Source organism: Arachis ipaensis, chromosome B04, assembly GCF_000816755.2.
Source record: "Arachis ipaensis cultivar K30076 chromosome B04, Araip1.1, whole genome shotgun sequence".
NCBI lineage: Eukaryota > Viridiplantae > Streptophyta > Magnoliopsida > Fabales > Fabaceae > Arachis > Arachis ipaensis.
Window position 1 is genome coordinate 119777721 of NC_029788.2, and position 10585 is coordinate 119788305.

General features: G+C 31.6%; 4 pseudogenes; 3 read left to right on the forward strand and 1 right to left on the reverse strand.

Annotated features, from left to right (window-relative positions):
• Window positions 1-10585, forward strand: part of LOC107635021 — a 69616-nt pseudogene that overhangs the window by 26659 nt on the left and 32372 nt on the right.
• Window positions 2147-2745, reverse strand: LOC107637115 (annotated as a pseudogene).
• LOC107637114 lies at window positions 3018-4754 on the forward strand (annotated as a pseudogene).
• Window positions 9601-10288, forward strand: LOC107635019 (annotated as a pseudogene).

Genomic DNA, 10585 nt, shown 5'->3' on the forward strand with positions numbered 1-10585 from the left:
AATTTTTAAGTTATAATAAAAATCAAATATTAGAATATAATTTATTTTAAAAAAAGTTATAATTCTATAATATTATCAAAATACAAAATACTAGTATTTTTCTAATACAATTACATTCATATATATTTAAATAACAGGGTATTAAAGTTCAAGATGTTGATTGATATGACGTAATAAGAGAATCTACTTAATATACTAAAACTGGATTTTTTTCTAAAAGTGAGGTGTATTAATTTTTAAGTTATAATAAAAATCAAATATTAGAATATAATTTATTTTAAAAAAAGTTATAATTCTATAATATTATCACTAATCAAAATACTAGTATTTTTCTAATACAATTACATTCATATATATTTAAATAACAGGGTATTAAAGTTCAAGATGTTGATTGATATGACGTAATAAGAGAATCTACTTAATATACTAAAACTGGATTTTTTTCCAACTAATAAAAGTGAGGTGTCGATTCTTCATGAATCCATTTTCCTACCAAAATGAATGCACATTTTCTCTTCTAAGTTTATTTTATAAAAATATCTTTATTATACTTATACTATATATTTGCACTAGTTGAATTACTTGGTAACTGTAGGGCTATCTCTAATCTGAGATGCTATACTTCAGATATTTTTCAATGTGAGTTCTTCTGTGCCTAAGGATTTGGTACTGAAATTGCCAAAATACACAGTATTTGAACGAAGTTTAATTACAATTTAAATTATTAATTTGACCCTGATACTAATTTTTTAATTTGTTTACAATTTAAATTTTTAATGAAATTTTATTAGATATTATTGTTTTTTATAAATTTTATAATACTATTTTTCTGTTTTTATTTAATTATCATTTTAATATTTTATTTGATCTTATCACGTGCATGACACATGCATGGCATGGGTAATTACACTTGTTATTCCTCTAATTTTTACTTTTGATCAATTTAATCTATCAATTTTAAGGCTAACAAAATTTGTCATTTTATTGTTATCTAAATAGAAAAGATACTAACACTCTAATAGTTTAAAAAAATATTTTTTTTTGTTTTGGGTATTTTTTCTTTCAAACTTCAGAAAAAATATAAAAATTTACTTTTTATTTTTCTATGTATATTTTTTCTGTTTCAAAATTTAAAATAAAATACACAAACTAAATTTGGTTATACTAGGAATCAAATCAACCAAAGGGTCCATTACTCAATTTGTTCGAAAATCTTTCTCATCATAAAAAAAAATAACGTGTTTTTGTTACAAAATTTAAAATAAAAAACACAAACTAAATTTGGTTATACTAGGAAATAAACCAACCAAAGGGGACCATTACTTCATTTGTTCGAAATTCTTTCTCATCATCAAGAAAAATAAAATAACGTGGATCACTTTACAAAAAATTTATTTAAAATTGGCAAAGTTTGTAATGAACGAATAATAATTTTGAAAAAGAAGGAAAAAAGAAAATGATAACCATAAGAATAATAAAAAAAATATGAAAATTTAGCTATTAGTTGATTTTCTAGTTATTAACTCATTTTTGTAAGTTCCTCACATTTTTGTTAATTTAAGTAATTTAAAGGTGTCTATCATCACTTTAATTATCTAAGCATATCTACTTAATATACTGAAACTGGGTTTTCCCCCAACTAATAAAAGTGAGGTGTCGATTCCTCATGAATCCATTTTCCCGCTAAAATGAATGTACATTTTCTCTTCTAAGTTTATTTTATAAAAATATCTTTATTATACTTATAATTAACATTTAAGTATTAATGCATAATTATACTAATTTAGAAAAATATCTTTATTATAGTTATATAAAATCAATATTTAATGCATTATTAAACTACTTATCAATTATTAATCGAAAATATTTTTAATAATAATAATAATAATAATAATAATAATAATAATAATAATAATATGATAACTATAGGGATAAGTATTGTTTTGTCCCTAACGTTGAGGGTCAAAATCGAAACCGTCCCCAACGTAATTTTTGATTTAGAATATTCCTTAACATTTTTTTTGTATTAAAATCGTCCAATGTAACAATAATTTTTTGTTTTGGTATTTTTGCCAGAGATAAATACTCAGGCAAAAACGTTTAAAACGTGGGGTTTGATCTCATTCGTTGAATAGATTATAATATATCAGACATAGATGCAAATAAACATCATCACCACAATAGCATACCACACTGGCAAATCACCGGGGTTTCCATCAATTCTGAACTTGGCTCCAATAGCAGCGGCTACTACGGCCTGACATATGATCATTTGGGTTCCGCCTTCTAGAAAAAGGGCTCTCCTACCCCACTTGTCAACCCCATAGATAGATAGACACAACGGTGGTAGCCACATTTACGACGCCGGTGATGACGGCTGACATGAGAGCAGAGTTGTCCTTGAAGCCAATGGAGCCGAACAACACAGGCGCATAAAACATGATGACAATAATGCCCGTGAATTGTTGGAAGAGTGGAATCATGATTGCCATGGTGAGGTGAGGCCTGTACTTGCGTTGCAGCAGGTTCCTCCAATGGTGTTCTACCTTCTTCGATTCCTCACTTGCGGCAATAAGATCGTTGAACTCTTTATTAATGTCTTCCACGTCGAGAACCTTCCTCAGTTGTTGCCTAGCCTTTTCGTGCTCTCCACGCTCGATCATGGAGTTGAGTGTGTCTGGAAGGACCAATGATCCGATTGTGATGATGAGTGCAGAGACCATTGCACCACCAATGCTAAACCTCCATCCCCATCCATCTTTGATATTTGTGAAGAAGTAGTTGAGCACATTCGCCACTACGATCCCAACTGTGATGAACAATTGGAACCCAGTGTTCAAAGCTCCTCTGATTCCAATTTTTTTTAATTTGTTTATAATTTAATTTTTAATGAAACATTTATTAGAGGTTTTCTTTATTATTATTATTTTTTATAAACTTTGTAATACTATTTTTCCGTTTTTATTTAATTATCAGTTTGATATTTTATTCGATCTTATCACGTGCATCGCATGTACATGGCACAGGTAATTACACTTATAAAATTGATATAAATTGGTTTGAATTTTTTTTGTTTAAAATTAATTTTTTTTAAATTGTTTGATTTGAAGACTAAGATCACCTTGATTTTTGTCATCTTAAATTACACTAACCTGTTCTGAGATTAAGTAATATCATGCTTACACCAGGCGTTTTATAACTTAAATGAAGAAATGTCAGTGTAATTTAACCTTTTTATTATGAATTGACAAGTGTAGTATCACTTGATTTATGTCATAGTTCTTCTTGAAAGGTTGCAAAAGGGCTCATAGTTGAGGGTACATTGGAGACATGGATCAATTGAAGCCTATTGTGATGGAAGAATGGGATGAAAATAGAGATGAACTGATAGATCTTTTTTGAAAGGTCAGAGATGATTGGTTGCAGAATGATTTCTCTGGTTGGATGGGAGCAAACAGGTAGTTCAATTAAGGGAATGTCTTAAATGTGCCGAGTTAAACTTAGCATTTAATTCACCAAGATGATCTAACAGTATAGATTTAATAGAAGTTATCTGTCAGTACTGTCCAGAATTATGTTAAGATCTTAAGGTATGATGCATGTATATTCGTACTATTCGATACACCAGACAAAAACAACTGAGATTTGATTTTCGGATTTTCCAAAAAGGGTTCGCATGATTGTGTTTTTGACTTTTGAACTCTTGCTTATTGGTGATTGTGTTTTATACCTATAGATTCTATCCTGGTACTGCTGATGCACTAAGATTTGCAAGCTCAAAAGTTTACATTGTCACCACAAAACAGGTAATAATCCTTAAGAATACATAACTCTAGTCCTATATGAAATTTCACATTGCTACGATCTCTTCTTACTTTTCATTTTTTCCTTCTTTGTCTATAGAGCCGTTTTGCTTATGCTTTACTGAAAGAGCTTGCTGGAATCACTTTACCTCCAGAAAGAATATATGGTTTAGGAACTGGGTTAGTATCTTGCATGAACATCAAAATTATGTTACATCCGACACTATTTTGACAACCGTATTTTGTTAACAACCAAGATACGCTTTCTTTGTTTTGTTAGTTAGAGTTTTTAAAATCTTTTTATTACTATTTTTTCTATGAAGTCCTAAGGTAGAAGTGCTAAAGAAGCTTCAAAAGATGCCAGAGCACCAAGAGCACCAAGGACTGACCCTACAGTAAGATTTTGTCTTTCAGGTTATTAAGAACATTGTATTTGCATGTTAACATGGTTTAAGAGAAATTACTAAGGTTAATATTTTTCTGTTTTTTAAAATTGCAGCTTTGTGGAAGATAGGCTTGCAACCTTAAAAAATGTCATTAAAGAACCAGAGTTGGACAATTGGAATTTGTATCTAGGTAGTAATTTTCTTTCTCTGTCTCTTTTAGTGCACCAAGTTTATTTTCACACTAAGATCATCCAATGGTATGAATATAACAGAAATTATTGATGTATAAGCTGAAATTATAAGAAGATTTACACTATCGAATCATCTTAGTGCATGAGACCACAGAGTTGTCCTATAACTTCACTCTTATACATTTTGGAGTTTCTATCTTCTGTATTGTTGTTTGTTTTAGAATAACATATATGCTAAATTTGGTTGATTTGGATTAGTTAATTGGGGGTTCAACACTTAGAAAGAGAGAGATGAAGCAGTAGCTATCCCCAGGATTACACTTCTTGAGCTGTCTGACTTCAGTAAGAAGCTGAAATAGTAGTTTTATTTCATTAGATTGTCTATCATTGTATTATATCATTTCATTTAATTACATTCCATTAATGCAAAACAATGATAAATTCCTTCTGTCTCTAAGCTTTTGCATCATCATATTTATAATTGTAATGTTTCTTTCCAATTTAGAATAAACTATAATTTTTTACATTTCCAACCAGAAAAGATTTGAATACTTACAATTCTAGTCATGTATTAATTCGTTCATATCTTATATAGTTAGCATTATCAACGTTCAAATCTTTCATGATTAGAAATAGTAGTATATTCTTCATTTTAACAGAAATGTCACTTGAACGTTGATAAAAATCAACATTGCTAAACGCAATCGCACGTGTATCGCACGTGCATCGCACGTGCATGGCACGGGTAATTACACTTGTAAATTTGATATAATTTGGTTTGAATTTTTTTTGTTTAAAATTAATTTTTTTAAATTGTTCGATTTGAAGCCTAAGATCACCTTGATTTTTGTCATCTTAAATTACACTAACCTGTTCTGAGATTAAGTAATATCATGCTTATACCAGGCGTTTTATAACTTAAATGAAGAAATGTCAGTGTAATTTAACCTTTTTATTATGAATTGACAAGTGTAGTATCTCTTGATTTATGTCATAGTTCTTCTTGAAAGGTTGCAGAAGGGCTCACAGTTGAGGGTATATTGGAGACCTGGATCAAATTGAAGCCTATTGTGATGGAAGAATGGGATGAGAATAGAGATGAACTGATAGATCTTTTTGGAAAGGTCAGAGATGATTGCTTGCAGAATGATTTCTCTGGTTGGATGGGAGCAAACATGTAGTTCAATTAAGGGAATGTCTTAAATGTGCCGAGTTAAACTTAGCATTCAATTCACCAAGATGATCTAACAGTATAGATTTAATAGAAGTTATCTGTCAGTACTGTCCAGAATTATGTTAAGATCTTAAGGTATGATGCATGTATATTCGTACTATTCGATACACCAGACAAAAACAACTGAGATTTGATTTTCGGATTTTAGAAAAAGGGTTCGCGTGATTGTGTTTTTGACTTTTGAACTCTTGCTTATTGATGATTGTGTTTTATACCTATAGATTCTATCCTGGTACTGCTGATGCACTAAGATTTGCAAGCTCAAAAGTTTACATTGTCACCACAAAACAGGTAATAATCCTTAAGAATACATAATTCTAGTCCTATATGAAATTTCACATTGCTACGATCTCTTCTTACTTTTCATTTTTTCCTTCTTTGTCTATAGGGCCGTTTTGTTTATGCTTTACTGAAAGAGCTTGCTGGAATCACTTTACCACCATAAAGAATATATGATTTAGGAACTGGGTTAGTATCTTGTATGAACATCAAAATTATGTTACATCCAACACTATTTTGACACCCATATTTTGTTAACAACCAAGATGCGCTTTCTTTGTTTTGTTAGTTGGTGTTTTTAAAATCTTTTTATTACTATTTTTTCTATGAAGTCCTAAGGTAGAAGTGCTAAAGAAGCTTCAAAAGATGCCAGAGCACCAAGAGCACCAAGGACTGACCCTACAGTAAGATTTTGTCTTTCAGGTTATTAAGAACATTGTATTTGCATGTTAACATGGTTTAAGAGAAATTACTAAGGTTAATATTTTTCTGTTTTTTAAAATTGCAGCTTTGTGGAAGATAGGCTTCCAACCTTAAAAATGTCATTAAAGAACCAGAGTTGGACAATTGGAATTTGTATCTAGGTTGCAATTTTCTTCCTCCGTGTCTCTTTTAGTGCACCAAGTTTATTTTCACACTAAGATCATCCAATGGTATAAATATAACAGAAATTATTGATGTATAAGCTGAAATTATAAGAAGATTTACGCTATCGAATCATCTTAGTGCATGAGACCATAGAGTTGTCCTATAACTTCACTCTTATACATTTTGGAGTTTCTATCTTCTGTATTGTTGTTTGTTTTAGAATAACATATTTGCAAAATTTGGTTGATTTGGATTTTAATTGGGGGTTCAACACTCAGAAAGAGAGAGATGAAGTAGTAGCTAGCCCCAGGATTACACTTCTTGAGCTGTCTGACTTCAGTAAGAAGCTGAAATAGTAGTTCTATTTCATTAGATTGTCTATCATTGTATTATATCATTTCATTTAATTACATTCCATTAATGCAAAACAATGATAAATTCCTTCTGTCTCTAAGCTTTTGCATCATCATATTTATAATTGTAATGTTTCTCTCCAATTTAGAATAAACTATAATTTTTTACATTTCCAACCATAAAAGATTTGAATACTTACAATTCTAGTCATGTATTAGTTCGTTCATATCTTGTATAGTTAGCATTATCAACGTTTAAATCTTTCATGATTAGAAATAGTAGCATATTCTCCATTTTAACATAAATGTCACTTGAACTTTGATAAAAAATCAACATTGCTAAACGCAATCGCACGTGTATCGCACGTGTATGGCACGTGCATGGCACGGGTAATTACACTTGTATCTATGACTAATTAGAAGACAATAATTCAAAAATCAAACTATTTAAAAACCTATTTACATAACAACATTAAAGGAAAATATCTATGAAGCAAAGAATATATAGTTTTTTTTAGACAAAAAGTGTACACATGTGATCCAAAGCAATAAGCATGAATGAATGAAGCGTGGTGGGAGAGTCATGTGTGGATATGCATTATCATAAGCTATACCATATGTGAGGGCCCAACTTTGTAGCCTTTGTGTCTTGTTTTTAGGGGAACCAAGAATACTTCACACTACTCTCACATCTGCATCTCTTTTCTACGCATACACTGTATCATTACCAAATAATATATCTTAATTTTATGATCTTTGTTTTGTGTTGGGTTGCTCGTTAGAACGATGAAGGGTTGATGGATAGCATCGCTTGCAAGGATTTTGTACGATAAACCCATTAATTCTACTCCTCTATTAAGTTAGACATTGAGGGGGAGGGACCTAACATAATGTTGAATGTTGGCTCCAATAGTGCTTCTTCCAGGTACAATCTCCCTCCACTTGTTTAATGACCCAAATTAAACAGACAAGCTTTTGTCATGCTTGTTTAATAATAGCGGGTGCTATTGTGCATAGTAGTTGGGAAATGGATAATGTCGGTGTTTGTAGTAATAGTAGTAATAGTATGTAGCCATGGAGAGGATTAGGATTCGTGACTTCTAAGGCCTTTACAGCAAAACCTAAAACCATGAAAGCAAGAAATCGAATCTTAGTTACTTACAAATGTAATGACCCGTGCCATACACGTGCGATGCACGTGATAAGATCGAATAAAATATCAAACTGATAATTAAATAAAAACAGAAAAATAGTATTACAAAATTTATAAAAAACAATAATAAATAAAGAAAATCTCTAATAAAATTTTCATTAAAAATTAAATTATAAACAAATTAAAAAATTGGAATCAGAGGAGCTTTGAACATTAGGTTCTAATTGTCCATCACAGTTGGGATCCTAGTGGCGAATGTGCTCAACTACTTCTTCGCAAATATCAAAGGTGGACGGGGATGGAGGCTAAGCTTTGGTGGTGCAATGGTCTCTGCACTCATAATCACAATCGGATTATTGGTCCTTCCAGACACACCCAACTCCATGATCGAGTGTGGAGAGCACGAAAAGGATAGGCAACAACTGAGGAAGGTTCCCGGCGTGGAAGACATTGATGAAGAGTTCAACGATCTTATTGCCGCAAGTGAGGAATCGAAGAAGGAAAAAATGAAAAGTAAGAAGAGATCATAGCAATGTAAAATTTCATATAGGACTAGAATTATGTATTCTTAAGGATTATTACCTGTTTTGTGGTGACAATGTAAACTTTTGAGCTTGCAAATCTTAGTGCATCAGCAGTACCAGGATAGAATCTATAGGTATAAAACACAATCACCAATAAGCAAGAGTTCAAAAGTCAAAAACACAATCACGTGAACCATTTTTCTAAAACCCGAAAATCAAATCTCAATTGTTTTTGTCTGGTGTATCGAATAGTACGAATATACATGCATCATACCTTAAGATCTTAACATAATTCTAGACAGTACTGACAGATAACTTCTATTAAATCTATACTGTTAGATAATCTTGGTGAATTGAATGCTAAGTTTAACTCGGCACATTTAAGACATTCCCTTAATTGAACTACCTGTTTGCTCTCATCCAACCAGAGAAATCATTTTGCAACCAATCATCTCTGACCTTTCCAAAAAGATCTATCAGTTCATCTCTGTTCTCATCCCATTCTTCCATCACAATAGGCTTCAATTTGATCCATGTCTCCAATATATCCTCAACTGTGAGCCCTTCTGCAACCTTTCAAGAAGAACTATGACATAAATCAAGTGATACTACACTTGTCAATTCATAATAAAAAGGTTAAATTACATTGACATTTCTTCATTTAAGATATAAAATGCCTGGTGTAAGCATGATATTACTTAATCTTAAAACAGGTTAGTGTAATTTAAGATGACAAAAATCAAGGTGATCCTAGGCTTCAAATCAAACAATTTAAAAAAAATTAATTTTAAACAAAAAAATTCAAACCAAATTATATCAATTTTACAAGTGTAATTATCCGTGCGATGCACGTGCCATGTACGTGCGATGCACGTGCCATGCACGTGATAAGATCGAATAAAATATCAAACTGATAATTAAATAAAAAAAGAAAAATAGTATTACAAAATTTATAAAAAACAATATTAAATAAAAAAAACCTCTAATAAATATTACAAAATTTATAAAAAACAATAATAAATCTCTAATAAAATTTTCATTAAAAATTAAATTATAAACAAATTAAAAAATTAGAATCAGAGGAGCTTTAAACATTGGGTTCCAATTGTCCATCACAGTTGGGATCCTAGTGGCGAATGTACTCAACTACTTCTTCGCAAATATCAAAGGTGGATGGGGATGGAGGCTTAGCTTTGGTGGTGCAATGGTCTCTGCACTCATCATCACAATCAGATCATTGGTCCTTCCAGACACACCCAACTCCATGATCGAGCGTGGAGAGCACGAAAAGGCTAGGCAACAACTGAGGAAGGTTCCCGGCATGTAAGACATTGATGAAGAGTTCAACGATCTTATTGCCGTAAGTGAGGAATCAAAGAAGGTGGAACACCCTTGGAGGAACCTGCTGTAGCGCAAGTACAGGCCTCACCTCACCATGGCAATCATGATTCCATTCTTCCAGCAATTCACGGGCGTTATTGTCATCATGTTTTATGCGTCTGTGTTGTTCGGCTCCATTGGCTTCAAGGACAACTCTGCTCTCATGTCCGCCGTCATCACCGGCGTCGTAAATGTGGCTGCCACCGTTGTGTCTATCTATGGGGTTGACAAGTGGGGTAGGAGAGCCCTTTTTCTAGAAGGCAGAACCCAAATGATCATATGTCAGGCCGTAGTAGCCGCTGCTATTGGAGCCAAGTTCGGAATTGATAGAAACCCCGGTGATTTGCCAGTGTGGTATGCTATTGTGGTGATGATGTTTATTTGCATCTATATCTGATATATTATAATCTATTCAACGAATGAGATCAAACCCCACGTTTTAAACGTTTTTGCCTAAGTATTTATCTCTGGCAAAAATACCAAAACAAAAAATTATTGTTACATTGGACGATTTTAATACGAAAAAAAACGTTAAGGAAGATTCTAAATCAAAAATTACGTTGGGGACGGTTTTGATTTTGACCCTCAACGTTAGGGACAAAACAATACTTATCCCTATATTTATCATATTATTATTATTATTATTATTATTATTATTATTATTATTATTATTATTATTATTATTATTAAAAAA